We start from the raw sequence: 15,763 nt of genomic DNA, 5'->3' as shown, positions 1-15,763 counted from the left end.
TTCTCCTAATGGGTACGGGGGCACTTGGGATTGGTCTGGTCCGCTCAGCTACCTGTGATTGACGGGGGATCTGCTAAATGAGCAGAGTGGAATGTCAGCAGGCAGGCTAAGCAAAGGAATGTCTGGGAGGGGTTTATTACTTGACATTCACATACTGCTTGCAGCAGTTGTGGAAGCAATCGGTTATTTTATGAGACAAACAAAAATTAAACTTAACAAAATTCTAAGTACAAACACTACAAACAAATATAGTGAACGTGGGGTAGGAATTCATATAGTAATAGTTCTCTTAGAGTTTTTTTTAATCTCTTGGGTCTCTCACTTCTAACTAAGGAATCATTACTGTTCTGCTTTTAGGAATAGCTCAGTCCTATTTGCTTCTTTACTATACAAAGGTTAGGAAGGTCTTCTTCATGGAGACCTTGCCATTCTGCACCAACTCTCCTGGCTGCTGCTTCTCACAATCCTGTTTCCTACACTTACCAGTAACCTTGAGAGCTACCCCCCAGTCTTTTTCATGGTAAATTGAGGTCTCCTGAGACCTTGGTCTGTTTCTCTCTAAAGGGTTATCAGAGATTAGCTCATTGTAGTCTTTGTTTTTTAAATATGGTGGCCTAAACTCCTCAATATGCAGTTCTCAAGGTCTTTTCCTTAAAGAGAAAGAGGCACTTCTGAGGAAAGGAAGTCATCTCTGTGAAACTTCCAGAAGTAAATACTGTTGAGCCAGTGCACCTCAGAGGGAGGCTGACAAGAGGCTTCCACGTCTGCCCCTTCCTGGTCATGGGGAGACAAGAGAGCCGGCAGGGAGATGGAGAACATTAAAAAAAGAGGTTGCTTTCCCTTTTTGAATAGCAAAATCATAACAACCCAACTCGACCCCTGCAGCAAAGCCAGGCACATCTCAGAGCTCCCAGACCCTGGTGAGAAAAGGAGCTAACAATGCAAACCACCTTATAAGGAAGAACCACCTAAGACAAGGGCTGCCTCAGGCTTCCTTTATGGACCTACTTGCCCCTTCCCCACAATTAATAAACAATGCCCATCTGGGCCAAGAGCGCTTTCTTCTCTCCTTTTGCCCTTACACATAATCTTAAAACATGTGTGTCTTACAAAGGCGTTGCTGAATGTAGTGTGGGGTTCTAGGCTTGAAAGCCCTGACCTTGCTCTCCCTCCCTGCGAGGGACAGCTGGGCCTGTTAGGGTGCAGAGCGGGGCAGTAGCACCATCGGAGTCAGCATGCTGGAGGTGTGCGCTGGTAACCAGAGATCTGAGTAATGCAAAGATTTGTGACACACAAAGAGATGAAGGAAGAAAAGAATATTTAGAGAATAATTCACATTCCACAGACAGAAAGAGGGCCAGCACTCTAAGATGTGTGGTCTCGTAGTCCCCAAGCCCCCAACTTAAATCCGTTTTCTGGAGATGTTGCAGTCAGGTGGATATGACTGCCATGACACCCTTGTTGACCACTTACTAATGTCTTGGAGACCCTGGGATGGGGAGGTAGTCCCAGTCACCAGGCACTGAGTTCCAGGATCCCACCACCCCTCAGGAGTTTACTTTCAGATTACAATATGTCCATACCTGTCATGCTTGAGGGATCTGTGTTTCTGGAAAGACAATGTCAGCAAAGTTAAACTTTTAATAAAGAATGAATTCCTCCAGGGCACAATTTTCACTTTCTTATCATTGTGTTAGGATCTAGGAACAAAACAAAATGGTTTCCCACTGTCAGTCTGTCCTTGCATTCCTTACTCCTGCTCCTGGAAATATTCTCATGATTTTGGGAAATGGGGTGAAGATTAATCTTTTGTAACTGTTTCCTGTTGAGGTGGGCCATAGAGATGACCTTACCTATTTCCAAGGGCATGAATAGGAAATGGTGGGACCACAACCGAATACTATTTGGACCTACTAAAGCATTGTCCAAGAGCACAGGCAAAAATTATTAAGCAAACAATGATGAAAAAGGCTATTGCCCCAGAAACAATGCTGGAAAAATGAAAATAGTCTTGTAAATTATTTGTATGTTTAGCTAAAACCTCTAATTTATTGACATAAGTTGAAATATTCCCTTATAAATTATCTATAGTTGTACAGCACATGCCTCCCATTATGCCACATAGACCTCCCATTTTTGCTAATAAGTAATTTAAAGCCATTCTGTTTGCTATGGTGTATTGTTGAACTTCCCCTTCTTCTTAGTTAAGTAGGTCTATAGCCAGGGCTGTGTATTCTGTAATATAATGATCTCTGCATATTAAAACTTTTAAATCAGGGAAAACAGTTATATATAGCTACACCCACCACCTTGTTGTCCTGCCACGGGTATCCATGCTGTTCCCACAACAGCTCACACAAAGTCTTGGGACCATAGTTGCATAACCCCACAGTTTGTTCGCATATTTCTATGATGCTGATGATAAGCTTTGTTTTTTAAATTTGGATATAAGAGACCACCCAAGAGTACTGCTGCTCCACAGGGTAGCCAATTTGTTGCTATGAGTTGGTTATTAAATATAGCTAAAGTGACAGTGCCATTTATAAAATGCATAGTTTGGTTGGTTTTTAAGACAGTATAATTTCTTAAGTTATTAGTGCCACTTGTTCTTAAGGAGAATTGACTGTCTGGTACAGTGTATATATAGTTACCACAGTGGGCTTGATACCCATTGCAGGAGACCAGGCAGTTTCCACTGTTGCACCAGTAAATTCCTGAGTCCCTGGAGCTTGTCTTCAAGATTTTGGGGTTGTGATAAGAATTTATATACAGCTATAAAGGGTTTTGTTAATGACTTTAACAAGGAAATACAACTACTTTGAGATATTGGCAAGAGAAAACAGTTTCTTTTGTTTTTATAATAGGTCTGATACACCTTTATAGTGATTGATATGCTAGCCAGGACCAAAAGACTGGCATCTGTTCTAAGTTGAGAAATTAATTTGAGTTTCAGCACCCAAACATTTATCTGGGGGTTGTTGGGGTGATGGTGAGCCAGTGCCAGTCACTTTAGATTTCCAGGCCTCTGTAAGTGGCCACCATTTGTGAGCCAAGTGTTTTCTCCTCTCTTTAGAAGAGAGTGCACCTGCTTCCCAATGGCTCTTTGGCCTGTACAGTGGACAAGATCCAGGAGGTTTAGGTCTCATTGGGGCAACTATGCTTTTAGTGTCCCCACAGACTATATTAATAAGTAACAGACACCATCCCCTTAGCAGGTTCATTTTTACCAAGGTCTGATTGTCAGTTGGAGTTTTGTCGTTAATTGCGACTGCCGATTGGGGTGCTTTTTTGACCCTCTAGTTCTGCTATCCTCCATATTGACACTATTTTTTTCTTAATGTTTTGGCTGAAAAAAAAAAAACTTATATCTCCTTTTTAAAAAAAGAACAATGGGTTTTTTATTTTCTCCCTTGAGAAACAGTATCATATCTAAAATACAGGTTCATGAGCATACTGTGATAGTATATAAGTGGTTTAACAGACATAAACAGAAATAGATAGTTTCCAAATTTTCTTTATGATTAAAAAATCATTTCCTTTTCTCTAGCTTTATTGTAAGAATACTTTATAAAATACACATAACACCAAATATATAATCAACTGTTATCAGAAAGGCTCTGAATTTTTAATAGTCTCAATGTATCACAGCACAGATAACATGAAGAAAAGGGTTTGCATTATTTTTAAATTCACAATTCTTCTACTTGTCCCCCACTGAGAAGCTCAGCAGTGAGAATGTGATTGGGTTATCTCCAAGGAAATGTGCCTGGCACGTTCCTGGTTCCTGGTGTCTCCTCTCCACCTGAATGAATGGATTGCTGAAGTTTAGGCTTGGCTTTTTTGGCTCAGTTTCATGGCATTCCAGTTTAATAAAAGAAAACACAGTATTTCAGGTCTATAGTGGCCCACTTTAAATACTTCTCTTCTAGCTTTCTCTCTCTGTTCTTCCAATTTTTTAAGTTGCTTTTTTTGTGTGTATTTTTGGAGCATTTGTTTTTGTTGATCACTCAGAACAGTTTTCACTGACCTTGATTTGTCCTTGGATTTTTCTGGAACAAGCTCTTGAGATGTCTTATCTAATTCAAGAAGACTTCTACCTTCAAAGGCTGGAATGTTGACATCTTTTAAACCAGAGTATCTATAGCATTCATATTCCTTATATTGTTTTTTTTTTTCTGAGACAATGACTTCCTATGAGCAATTTTAGTTCTAATCATTTCAAGCAGCACTTAAATCCTTTCTGTGTTGAATGGCAAAACATGATGATGACATCCTGAAGCCCCTTTGCTGTGAATCTTCTGCCACCTGAGAGTGAACACCGGCTCAGATCAAAAACTCCTTTTTTAATAGATTATACGTATGAAACTTTGACCATTTTTGTTTGTAATAGTTTGATGTAAAACCCTTTAGAATGAACAGACCACGTGGATATGAAATTATCTGTCCCTACTTATTTATAATTATGAACAGGCAAACATGTTAAAACCCCTTATGAATTATTAAATTACAGTCTTAGTTGTAAGGTATAGACAATTAGGTGAGAATGATCAGTTTTTATCCTTATTGGGTTCACACAGAGTACCCAGTATTTTATCTATCCAGCAGGAGAAGTGTTAAGCCTAGTAAAAGTGACTTTTTAAAAAATAAAATACAACTTTAACCTGATATAACAAATGTTGGTGTTATCTAGCATTAATGTTTTAACATATGGTAAAGTTGGAAGATTTTACTAGAGCATTTGTATATTTGGTTGGAAAAACAGATTAAAATTACAGTTGATTTTCTTGGTTAACAGGATTGATGTGTGATCTCTTTACCTTTGTCTGGAAGAAGGTTGTTATAGATCTAATTTGAGAGACTTATCATAGAAAAAACAAACCCACAAAAAAGAACTTTAATATCTTTTTGTCCTGACCACCTCCCTGAGGAGAGACCAGTTAAACCACATGGAAACATGAATGGGCTTCCCAAGTATAGGTGGGGGGTGGTGAGGAGTGGTATGGGAGGTTGACTTGCTGTAGCTAGTAGGGCTGCCACCAGGGGATTATCAGGCAGTGGGAGAAGGGGAACAGGAAGGCTGGGGGCCGGGATCAGGCACCATGGCTTTTGGCGCTGGCCCCTAAACTGAAGGTAAAAGAGAAGAGAGACTGGAGGCCAGGATTAGGCTTCAAGGCCCTAGATGCTGACCCCTTAGCAGGTAAAGGTGGAATGCAAAGGAAGAGAACGAAGGAAAACTGACAAGAGTGTGGAGTAGCAAAAGCAGATTGGGAGAGATAGGAGAAAAACCAGCTGGGTCAGCATTTGAGTTGTTAGAGGAAAAGCAGGAATTGGAGATGTAGAGGAAATAGAGTATGATGGAAGTGAAAAATCTTCTGAGGGAGGGGTAGCTAAGTCAGATGTTGGGAGCCGGTCATGGAGGCCCACTGAGCGTTAGGGATCAGGAAGGGCCGTTGACCCTGAGACCACCAGGATGCATTCGGGAGCTATTGACCCCATTTCCTGCCCCTTTCTACTCAGCACTAACCAGATTAAGTTCCTGTGAGCTCAAAACATAGAAACTCTGAGACCAGGATGAACACAAGCTAACTTTACAAGCTCATTGCTCCCATTCTTCCACAAACTGCAGTTTTGGCTTTCACACAACTTATCATTCAAACTTGTGTCACATCTAGGAGCCTTAGTATTGGTCACAGGCTTCTGGGTCATGATCTTAGGATGTATTGAAGGTGTAAATTGTAGAATATAGTTTTAGAAGACAGCCATTTTGTTGAAAGAATGCAGCTGGGTTACTTGCAGGTAGCCCACTGTGAATTTTGGACTGGGTCACATTCCAGACATTCTGGGATGGGTCACTTTCATTTGTAAAGTAAATACTTAAGTTTCTATTGAATTGTTGAACTTGGCATAAATCAATCAGTTTAGGATGAAAAAAGTTTATAGAATATATCAGTCATGGATTAGGTTATCCTTTGTTATGAGATTTTAAGATTATCATAGGAAAAGGGTTTAAAGGCAATCATTGATTAAGTTTTCATGGATTAAGGTTTCTGGTGGGTGGGGGACGCCCCTCCTACATCTGACTTTGTGTATAAAAGACCCCTTGTGATTCCCAATAACACACATCGCTTCTGCACTAGAATGGAGTCCAGTCTCTTTCTTTCTCTCTCTTCTTCCCCCCAATCACCGATGCCGTCTCCACCTTTGGGGTACCCTGAACCCAGCTGGAGCTGATTCCCAGCAAGTGGTGCCCAAGAGAAAAACAGGGATCGTCAAACCCGAGAACACATAACTTCCTCTTCAGTGTCTAAAAAGACTTGGTTAGACCAGATTCTGGCTGCCAACCTGGATGCAGATGACCCTCTAATAGATGAGGAAGACGAAGATTTTGAAGAAGAAAGTGATGATGATGATACTGCAGCTCGTCTCGTAGAACTGGAAAAAATTAAAAAAGAAAGAGCTGAAGAGCAGGCTAGAAAGGAACAAGAACAAAAAGCTGAAGAAGAGAGAATTCGTATGGAAAACATTCTGAGCGGAAACCCTCTGCTTAATCTCACTGGTTCATTCCAGCCTCAAGCCAACTTCAAAGTTAAAAGAAGGCGGGATGATGATGTCATCTTCAAAAATTGTGCAAAAGGTGTAGATGATCAGAAGAAAGACAAAAGATTTGTTAATGACACACTGCTATATGAATTTCACAAAGAATTCATGGAGAAATATATTAAGTAGTACGATTTTGTGGGCTTAAAGACTGTAAAACATAAGGGATCATTCTGAGTTTATTTTGATGAGTTTTTTTTCTTTTCCCTGTCTAAATTGTGTGTAGGCATCATTTGCTAATCAAAAACATTAATGTCTATACTCATCAATGTGGGAATTTGCGGAGCAGTGATTCTTTTGTTGCTGTGTTTACTCCCAATCATCGTCAGAGTGCTAAAGTAGAGCAATACGGAGTTTCATGGTTTCATGCTAAAAAATAAAAAGGGGGAGATGTTGGGAGTCAGCCACGGAGGCCCACTGAGCGTTAGGGATCAGGAAGGGCAGTTGACCCTGACACCACTAGGATGCGTTCGGGAGCTATTGACCCCATTTCCTCCCCCTTTCTACTCAGCACTAACCAGTGTGTCATTAACAAATCTTTTGTCTTTCTTCTGATCATCTACACGTTTTGCACAGTTTTTGAAGACAACATTATCATCCCACCTTCTTTTAACTTTGAAGTTGGCTTGAGGCTGGGATGGGCCAGTGAGATTAAGCAGAGGGTTTCCGCTCAGAATGTTTTCCATACGAATTCTCCCTTCTTCAGCTTTTTGTTCTTGTTCCTTTCTAACCTGCTCTTCAACTCTCTTTTTTAATTTTTTCCAGTTCTGCAAGAAGAGCTGCAGTATCATCACCATCACTTTCTTCTTCAAAATCTTGGTCTTCCTCATCCATTAGAGGGTCATCTGCATCCAGGTTGGCAGCAGGAATTCGGTCCAACCGAGGCTTTCTAGACACTGAAGAGGAAGCTGTGTGTTCTCGGGTTGGACTATCCCTGTTTTTCTCATGGGTGCCACTTGCCAGGAACCAGCTCCAGCCGGGTTCAGGGTACCCCACAGGTGGAGACAGCATCGGTGATTGGGGGGAAGAAGAGAGCAAAAGAAAGAGACTGGACTCCATTCTAGTGCAGAAGCGATGTGTGTTATTGGAAATTACAACGGGTCTTTTATACACAAAGTCAGATGTGGGAGGGGCATCCCTCACCCACCAGAAATCTTAATCCATGAAAACTTAATCAATGATTGCCTCTAAACCCTTTTCCTATGATAATCTTAAAATCTCATAACAAAGGATAACCTAATCCATGACTGATATATTCTATAAACCTTTTTCATCCTAAGCTGATTGATTTATGCCAAGTTCAACAATTCTATAGAAGCTTAAGTATTTACTTCACAAATGAAAGTGACCCATCCCAGAATGTCTGGAATGTGGCCCAGTCCAAAATTCACAGTGGGCTACCTGCAAGTAACCCAGCTGCATTCTTTCAACAAAATGGCTGTCTTCTAAAACTATATTCTACAATTTACACCTTCAATACATCCTAAGATCATGACCCAGAAGCATGTGACCAATACTAAGGCTCTTAGATGTGACACGAGTTTGAATGATAAGTTGTGTGAAAGCCAAAACTGCAGCTTGTGGAAGAATGAGAGCAATGAGCTTCTAAAGTTAGCTTGTGTTCATCCCAGTCTCAGAGTTTCTATGTTTTGAGCTCACAGGAGCTTAATCTGGTTAGTGCTGAGTAGAAAGGGGGAGGAAATGGGGTCAATAGCTCCCGAACGCATCCTAGTGGTCTCGGGGTCAACGGCCCTTCCTGATCCCTAACGCTCCGTGGGCCTCCATGGCCGGTTCCCAACATCTCCCCCTTTTTCACTTTTTAGCATGAAACTGTGAAACTCCGTATTGCTCTTCTTTAGCCCTCTGAAGATGACTGGGAGTAAACAGCAACAAAAAAATCACTGCTCCACAAATTCCCACATTGATGAGTATAGAAGTTAATGATTTTTGATTAGCAAATGATCCCTACAAACAATTTAGACAGGGAAAAGAAGAAAAACTCATCAAAATAAGCTCAGAATGATCCCTTATGTTTTACAGTCTTTAAGCCCACAAAATCGTACTACTTAATATATTTCTCCATGAATTCTTTGTGAAACTCAGATCGCCGTGTGTCATTAACAAATCTTTTGTCTTTCTTCTGATCATCTACACCTTTTGCAGTTTTTGAAGACAAAATCATCATTGCACCTTCTTTTAACTTTGAAGTTGGCTTGAGGCTGGGATGGGCCAGTGAGATTAAGCAGAGGGTTTCCGCTCAGAATGTTTTCCATACAAATTCTCTCTTCTTCAGCTTTTTGTTCTTGTTCCTTTCTAGCCTGCTCTTCAGCTCTTTCTTTTTTAATTTTTTCCAGTTCTACGAGACGAGCTGCAGTATCATCATCATCACTTTCTTCTTCAAAATCTTCGTCTTCCTCATCTATTAGAGGGTCATCTGCATCCAGGTTGGCAGCCAGAATCTGGTCTAACCAAGTCTTTTTAGACACTGAAGAGGAAGTTATGTGTTCTCGGGTTTGACGATCCCTGTTTTTCTCTTGGGCACCACTTGCTGGGAATCAGCTCCAGCTGGGTTCAGGGTACCCCAAAGGTGGAGACGGCATCGGTGATTGGGGGGAAGAAGAGAGAGAAAGAAAGAGACTGGACTCCATTCTAGTGCAGAAGCGATGTGTGTTATTGGGAATCACAAGGGGTCTTTTATACACAAAGTCAGATGTGGGAGGGGCATCCCCCACCCACCAGAAACCTTAATCCATGAAAACTTAATCAATGATTGCCTTTAAACCCTTTTTCTGTGATAATCTTAAAATCCCATAACAAAGAATAACCTAATCCATGACTGGTATATTCTATAAACCTTTTCCATCCTAATCATTCATGGATTAGGTTATCCTTTGTTATGGGATTTTAAGATTATCATATGAAAAGGGTTGAAAGGCAATCATTGATTAAGTTTTCTGGATTAAAGTTATGGTGAGTGGGGGACGCCCCTCCCACATCTGACTTTGTGTATAAAAGACCTGTTGTAATTCCCAATAACACACATCGCTTCTGCACTAGACTGGAGTCCAGTCTCTTTCTTTCTCTCTCTTTTCCCCCCAATCGCCGACGCTGTCGCCACTTTTGGGGTACCCTGAACCCAGCTGGAGCTAGTCCCCAGCAGTCAGTAGGATCAGTATCTTCTGATGGGCCTATGGGCAATGGGATCTGGGGAGCCAACACAAAATGCAGCAAGAGGAACAGATCTGGGTGGCGAGCTAACTCATAAAAGGCCTGAATATATCGAATCAAGGTATTTGTCATTTCTTTTTAAGTACAAATCAAGCTGTAAGAGTGTATTAGTAGTTAAGAAGCCACCTTTTGGTCAGGTTTTGCCATCCCTCAGTTTATGCTGTAGAATTTCCCCATACTGGGCCAGCAGATGAAAGGGTCAGCTGGAGCAAGGTGGGCCAGAGCCCGTGCTGCCAAGCAATATTGTAGTAAAAAGAAACATGGATACAGTTGGGATGGGTTCTTGGTTTTGTGGATTTTTTTCTGGATTTTACCCATCCAGATTCCCTGCCGGGTATCCCTAGCAGGTTCAGTGGAATCAGTGCAAAGGTTGTGAGTTATGAGAGAGAGTATGTCTTCTCTTCCTGGTGCCCACTGGAGCTCATGGGACACTATGCTCCATCATGTCTTGGAAGGCCTGGTACCAGTATTTCCAGCAATTGGGTCCCACACCCTTGCTAGGAATCTCCCAAGATGGAAAACCGGGAAAAGCCTGAGAGACCCAGGGATTTATCCAAACAGGGATCCAGGAGCACATCCAAATATGTGGGTGTGTGAGTGATAAGGGATGACTCAGAGATGCAGAAAGGCATGCAGCTGTTGAAGTTTCAAGGTCCTTTGTGGAGTCACTTTGTCAACAAGAAGAGAATACTTCGTCTCCCACCAGTTCGGGCACTGGCAGTCTGACCTTTCCTTTGGGGACCTTTTTGCCTCCCTAGGGAGTAGCCCTAGGAAGAGACTGTCAGTTGTCCTCTGAGATCCAGCCCAGTCCCTGGGAAAACTCACAGATCTCGGCTAGGAGGAAGTAAGATTTAACCTTAGTCTCTCACCCTATCAGGCTGCAGTGGTCTGATTTTTTTTTCTGGGACCTTTCAGCACACTGAAGTGTAACCTCAGCCAAAGCTTTCAGTTGTCACCACATTTTAACACAGTCCACAGAGGGGCACCAGTTAGGAAGTTAAGGAAGGAAGGAAGAGAGAGAGAGTGGGACCTCTAGAAAATGTTAGGGTGCAGAGGAGGACAATACCACCACCAGAGACGACATGCTGGAGGTGCACGCTGGTAACCAGAGATCCAAGTAGTGCAAAGATTTGCAACACACAAAGAAATGAAGGAAGCAAAGATTTATTTTGAGAATAGTTCACTTCCCACAGACAGAAAGAGGGCCAATATTCTAAGATGATTGTAGCCTCGCAGTTCCCGAGCCCCCAACTTAAATCCCTTTTGAGGAGATGTTGCAATCAGGTGGATGTGACTGCTGTGACTCCCCTGTTGAGCACTTGAGAACGTCTTGGAGACCCTGGCCAGGTAGGGGGGGAAGAGGAGTCCCAGTCACCAGGCACTGAATCACAGGATCTCACCACCCCCAGGAGTTTATTTTCAGATTGCAGTAGGCCAATACTGGTCATGCTTGAGGGATCTGTGTTTCTGGAAAGACAATGTCAGCAAAGTTAATCTTTACTTAAAGAATGTGTTCCTCCAGAGCACAGTTTTTACTCTCTCATCATTGTGTTAGGATCTAGGAACAAAACAAAATGGCTTCCCAGTCTCGGTCCATCCTTTCACTCTAGACACCCCCTCTTGCTCCAAGCAGCACACAGTATTGCAGTACAGCCTTTTGGATTACACTCATGCCAAAGAGACAGGCGGCTGCAGTTTGAAGTCCTGCATCATCCACCTTTGCTCCAGTTATGGGACCTTCAACAAGCCCAATGAGCAAAGGTGTGTCTATGAGCTTACAGGAAAGGATGTTCTGCAGTGTGGTCTCAGTAGCTGCAAGTATGTCCTGCTTCATGCGTTCTGAAACCTTTGAGGTGAATAAAAGATAGAAGAGAGGGATTGGGACCCAGAGGAGTAGGAGAAAAGCTCTGATAGCCAGGAGAGGGAGAATGAATCACCTTTGCCTTCAGGGAAGACTTTGCTTCTGATGCCCAGCGAGCATACAGGGAATGCTTCTTCCCCTCAGGCTTTCTCCTCTTGATGTCCCATCTCTTCTGATTATAGCTTTTCAGCTAAATAAAACCTCAGTTGAACTGTGTAGCACAAACCCAATGAAGGAGGGCCGCACAGGGTTTTAGAGATTAAATCCTGAACAATGTATCCAGGAAAAACAATTTGGTATTTTATTTTGATGAGCAGACCTATACATGTTTGCATTAGAAACATTGTATAAGAGAACGTGTTAGTGAGGGAAAAAATAGGCAGTTTAATAGTAGTTTTACTTAATTCTAAGTGTCTCCCCACACTAAAGAGGGTACTTATGACATACTAGCATAAGTCCCTCACTGATTTGGGAATCCCTATTTTGATTAGAAAGTGGTCTGGACCACAGAATACTACAAAGTCATAAATAATGAAATCATGTCTTTTGTGGCAACATGACAAACCCTAAGATAACAGACAAAATTAAATACCAAATGTAGGCTCTCCTTTATATAAGATACAGGCTTAGAAAAGACTAGGAAGCCTTCCACAATATAGTATTTCTCTAAAATGTACACTGAAGGCCACCCTGAGCTTCTCTGCCTGATCATGAATCTGATATGATCAATAGATGCTGTTGGTGGTTGTTGGGGCAGCATTTCACCCTGCTTCATGTACAATGCCTTTCTCAAGACGAGAGCAAGACTCAGTTATGCAGAGCGTCTTAACACATTCCTGCTCACTCAGGTCATCTCAGAGAAGCCTCCACATTTGTCAGCCTGCCTGGATTAACAGGAAAGTAATAGGTTGAAGTGTTAGAACCCTGAGCTAAACACAAAGTTTGATGGTGAAATAGGAACTAAGACTCATGCCTGTTATCAGGCAGCAGAGCATTAAAGCCACTATTTTGAATCAGAAAAACTGGGTAAAAATTCTTCTACCCCAGCTATTTATGATGCTTTGAAAAATTCTAATGAGGAAGCCCATATTCACCTTTTTAAAATAGCCATGTACTGTATTTAACACAGAAGTAAAATATGGTAGTATCTCATTAAACTCCTCAGAGCCACGGGGGTCATAAGTCACCTGTCTAGTGGAGGTTACAGAGTATTGGAGGCAAGAAAGAAATAGAAACTTGTTTTTTCCCTGGATAAGGATTCTGGATACCCAGGACTTAGTTCACTTCATTCTGCCTCACAGGGCACATGAGCTTTACTAAACTCGCATGAAGCAAATATTAACATAGAACAAGTAAACACAACAGCACTTTCAGTCCCTGGTTGATATTAAGTTACAGAAGGCCTCTGCCCTTAAGGAAGTTGAGGATTTTAGTTGCAAGAATAAGGGAAAAAGTCCTTAACATTCCCCTGCAGGTCCACAGGTGTGGTTTGTAACCTTAGGGTACATCCATAATTAAACACCTCCTTACAGAGAAGACCACACTAAGAGAGGAGCCAAAATCTTGAATTATAGACTGAAGTTAACTAAGAAGCACAGGCCTCTTAGAGTTTTGAGACATCTGCCACATTTGAGGTAATCTGATTTTCAGTTGATTGGCTATCATTTTGCTGGCTTAATTGAGCTTAACCTTCTTAGTACAAGTTTATGGAAAGGTTTAGTTAGAGAGGACTCGGGTACCTAGCCATTTAATCCTTAAGGACTATTGCACATGCCATACAAAATAAGGGTCAGAAGATAACACCTGGGGCTTAGTGGGCACTGGGATGACAGCTACTTCCTATTATGCAGAAGATGAAGGCATGAAGTTAAATACTTCCCTGAATCTCCCAAATGCGAATCATGATTACTTCTTTCCTTCTCTCCTTATAGCTCAACATTTCTTTTAGAGACAGACCAACCCTACTTGTTTCTACACTGAGCATGAAACAAATCTTAGAAAAAGTCTTCCCCACAGATACTTTCCAATTCTGCACAAACTGTCCCCCTCCTTGCTGCTTCTCAAAATCCTGTTTCCCACATTCACCAGCAGCCTTGGGAACCAGCCCTCAGCCTTTGTTTTCATGGTGAATGGAGGCCTTCTGAGAACTTGGTCTGTTTCTCTAAAAGGTTATCAGCGACTATAAATTATGCCAAGAAGGAAGAGAGGAACTGCTGGTGGTTAAAAACGTTTATTAAAGAAAAGAAAAGAAGTGAGGGTGTGGCTGGCTCTATAGAGAGAAACCAGTGGCCTTTGTTCTCTTGCAGGTCACTTATAAAACCCTAGTTGATAGGGCCTGAGAAGCAGTTTAGGGAGTTTAAGCTGTCCATCACCTGGTCTTGAGATGCAAATGTTGGCACTGTTACAGGCTGCTGGTCCCAGGGCCTTGAAGTGCAGATGTCTGCACTAAAACAGTCACCATCAGGGATGTTGTTACTCACTTGTCTCTGAAATGCAGCCCTAGGAAAGCAAACATTGACAGTTAGAACCAGGTCTAGTCAGTGCCAGGATGCTATCAGTCACATAGCTTTGGGATATGGTCTTGGGAAAGCAGATCTTGAAAGTAAAGCAATTAATAACAGAACGCTATTAGAGCAGAGTGTTAGCTTTTAGGACTGTTGCAACTCTGTGTTCCGTCTGTGAGGTTCACATGATGAGTTGTTTTAACTACAACCTCTTCTCCCATCCCCCTACAAACCCTATCATTCCATCCTTTTTTTTTTTAGGATAGGGCCAAAGGCAAATCTTCCATAGCTGCTTCCTGTTGAAGAGAGACATTGTAGGGATATGATAGAAAAGGGCTGAAATGTGGGTGCAGGGGGCTTGTGGGGGTTGAAGTTTTTGATAATTGGAATGGGCTAAAAGTAGCTCATGGAGAGTGTGGCTAGTAAAGGCTTATAAACGGTCCTGAAGGAATTTTGAAAGGAGAGATATTAAGCAGAACCAAAAGTAAAAATGAGAGCAAGCAAAAGGAGAGGGCCTAGGAAAGGTAGAACCCATGGCATCCAATTCCAGTTGTTTAACCAACTTTCCCATGACTTACTGAGATTTTGAGGCCCTGTTTGTCAGATTTTTTTCCTGCATCCATTATAATGCCTGATTCATTGACGTAAAAGCAGATTTCTCTTAAAAAACAAGCAGAAGCTTCTGTTTTTTACCCTGAGAAGGTTTAATCCTCTCCTGTTTTGGAGAACCACAGCTACCAGGGAGTTTAAATAGTTTTGGAGGGTGACAAGACCAGTTGCCATGTCTTCTACGTTCTCGGTTAGGTCCTCTGACAGGTTTTTATAGTAAGTTAAAAAGGTTATGAGCCCTGCAGTCTCTGTCCCAATCCCAGCTGCAAGTCCTAAGCCTATTAATAGAGGAATGAATTGAATTGTCCGTTTGGATCGGTTATGAATTAACAGAACAGGGAGGGTTTGATTGTTAGGTACAATAGAGACACCTGGGGTTAGGTATACCAGGATGCATGGTCCTGTCCAATTAGTGGGGAGACATAAGTATGTGGTAGTTCCACATAGAAAGACTATTCCAGGGATGAGGAGACAAGAGCTGAAGTTAACAGCAAATAAGAGTCTGTCAGGGAATTTTTCAGCACTTTCCCAGACTGACAGAGAGCCTGCCAGTATTATCCCTTCAAGAGGGGAATTTGTATTATATGCAAGAAGGGGTATGACTGAGAAAACAAGAGTGTTTCACAGTTCCCAAGACATTATAGATGGATCAGCCTGAAGGAAAGGAGAAATGTGTGGCGTAGTTACAGAAATGTGGAGGTATGGTTCCTAGTTGAGGATAGGAGCTGTTTATAGAGTTTTGTCTGGAAAAGCAGAAAGGAGCCGGTTGCTGTAGATGTACGTTAGAGACGGTGGGTCCCCCTATTGCAGGTTTTTTATGGGTAGAAGTGAGATTTACCATGAAAGAGATTAGCATTATGTTAGGATTTTTGCTTTGATTAGTTGTATATAAATAGCATATATAGGCTGGGCTTGGTGGCTCAGCCTGTAATTCTGTGCCTTTGGGAGGCTGAGGTGAGTGGAT

General features: G+C 41.9%; 3 pseudogenes across 1 annotated transcript in view; 1 reads left to right on the top strand and 2 right to left on the bottom strand.

Moving 5' to 3' along the window:
* LOC103270376 overlaps nt 1–6,768 on the top strand; it is a 58,468-nt pseudogene extending 51,700 nt beyond the window's left edge. The window contains exon 2 of the transcript XR_504960.2: nt 6,239–6,768. The product of XR_504960.2 is annotated as a spliceosome-associated protein CWC15 homolog pseudogene (transcript). The remainder of the gene's footprint in view (nt 1–6,238) is intronic.
* A 332-nt stretch (nt 6,769–7,100) lies between these two features.
* Nucleotides 7,101–7,566, bottom strand: LOC103270375 (annotated as a pseudogene).
* Nucleotides 7,567–8,659: 1,093 nt separating this feature from the next.
* Nucleotides 8,660–15,763, bottom strand: part of LOC103270373 — a 15,274-nt pseudogene continuing 8,170 nt past the window's right edge.

This window comes from Carlito syrichta, unplaced genomic scaffold (genome assembly GCF_000164805.1).
Source record: "Carlito syrichta isolate Samal-C Ts95f unplaced genomic scaffold, Tarsius_syrichta-2.0.1 Scaffold309815, whole genome shotgun sequence".
In the NCBI taxonomy this organism is placed as follows: Eukaryota; Metazoa; Chordata; class Mammalia; order Primates; family Tarsiidae; genus Carlito; species Carlito syrichta.
This window is presented reverse-complemented; position numbering and strand designations above follow the sequence as displayed.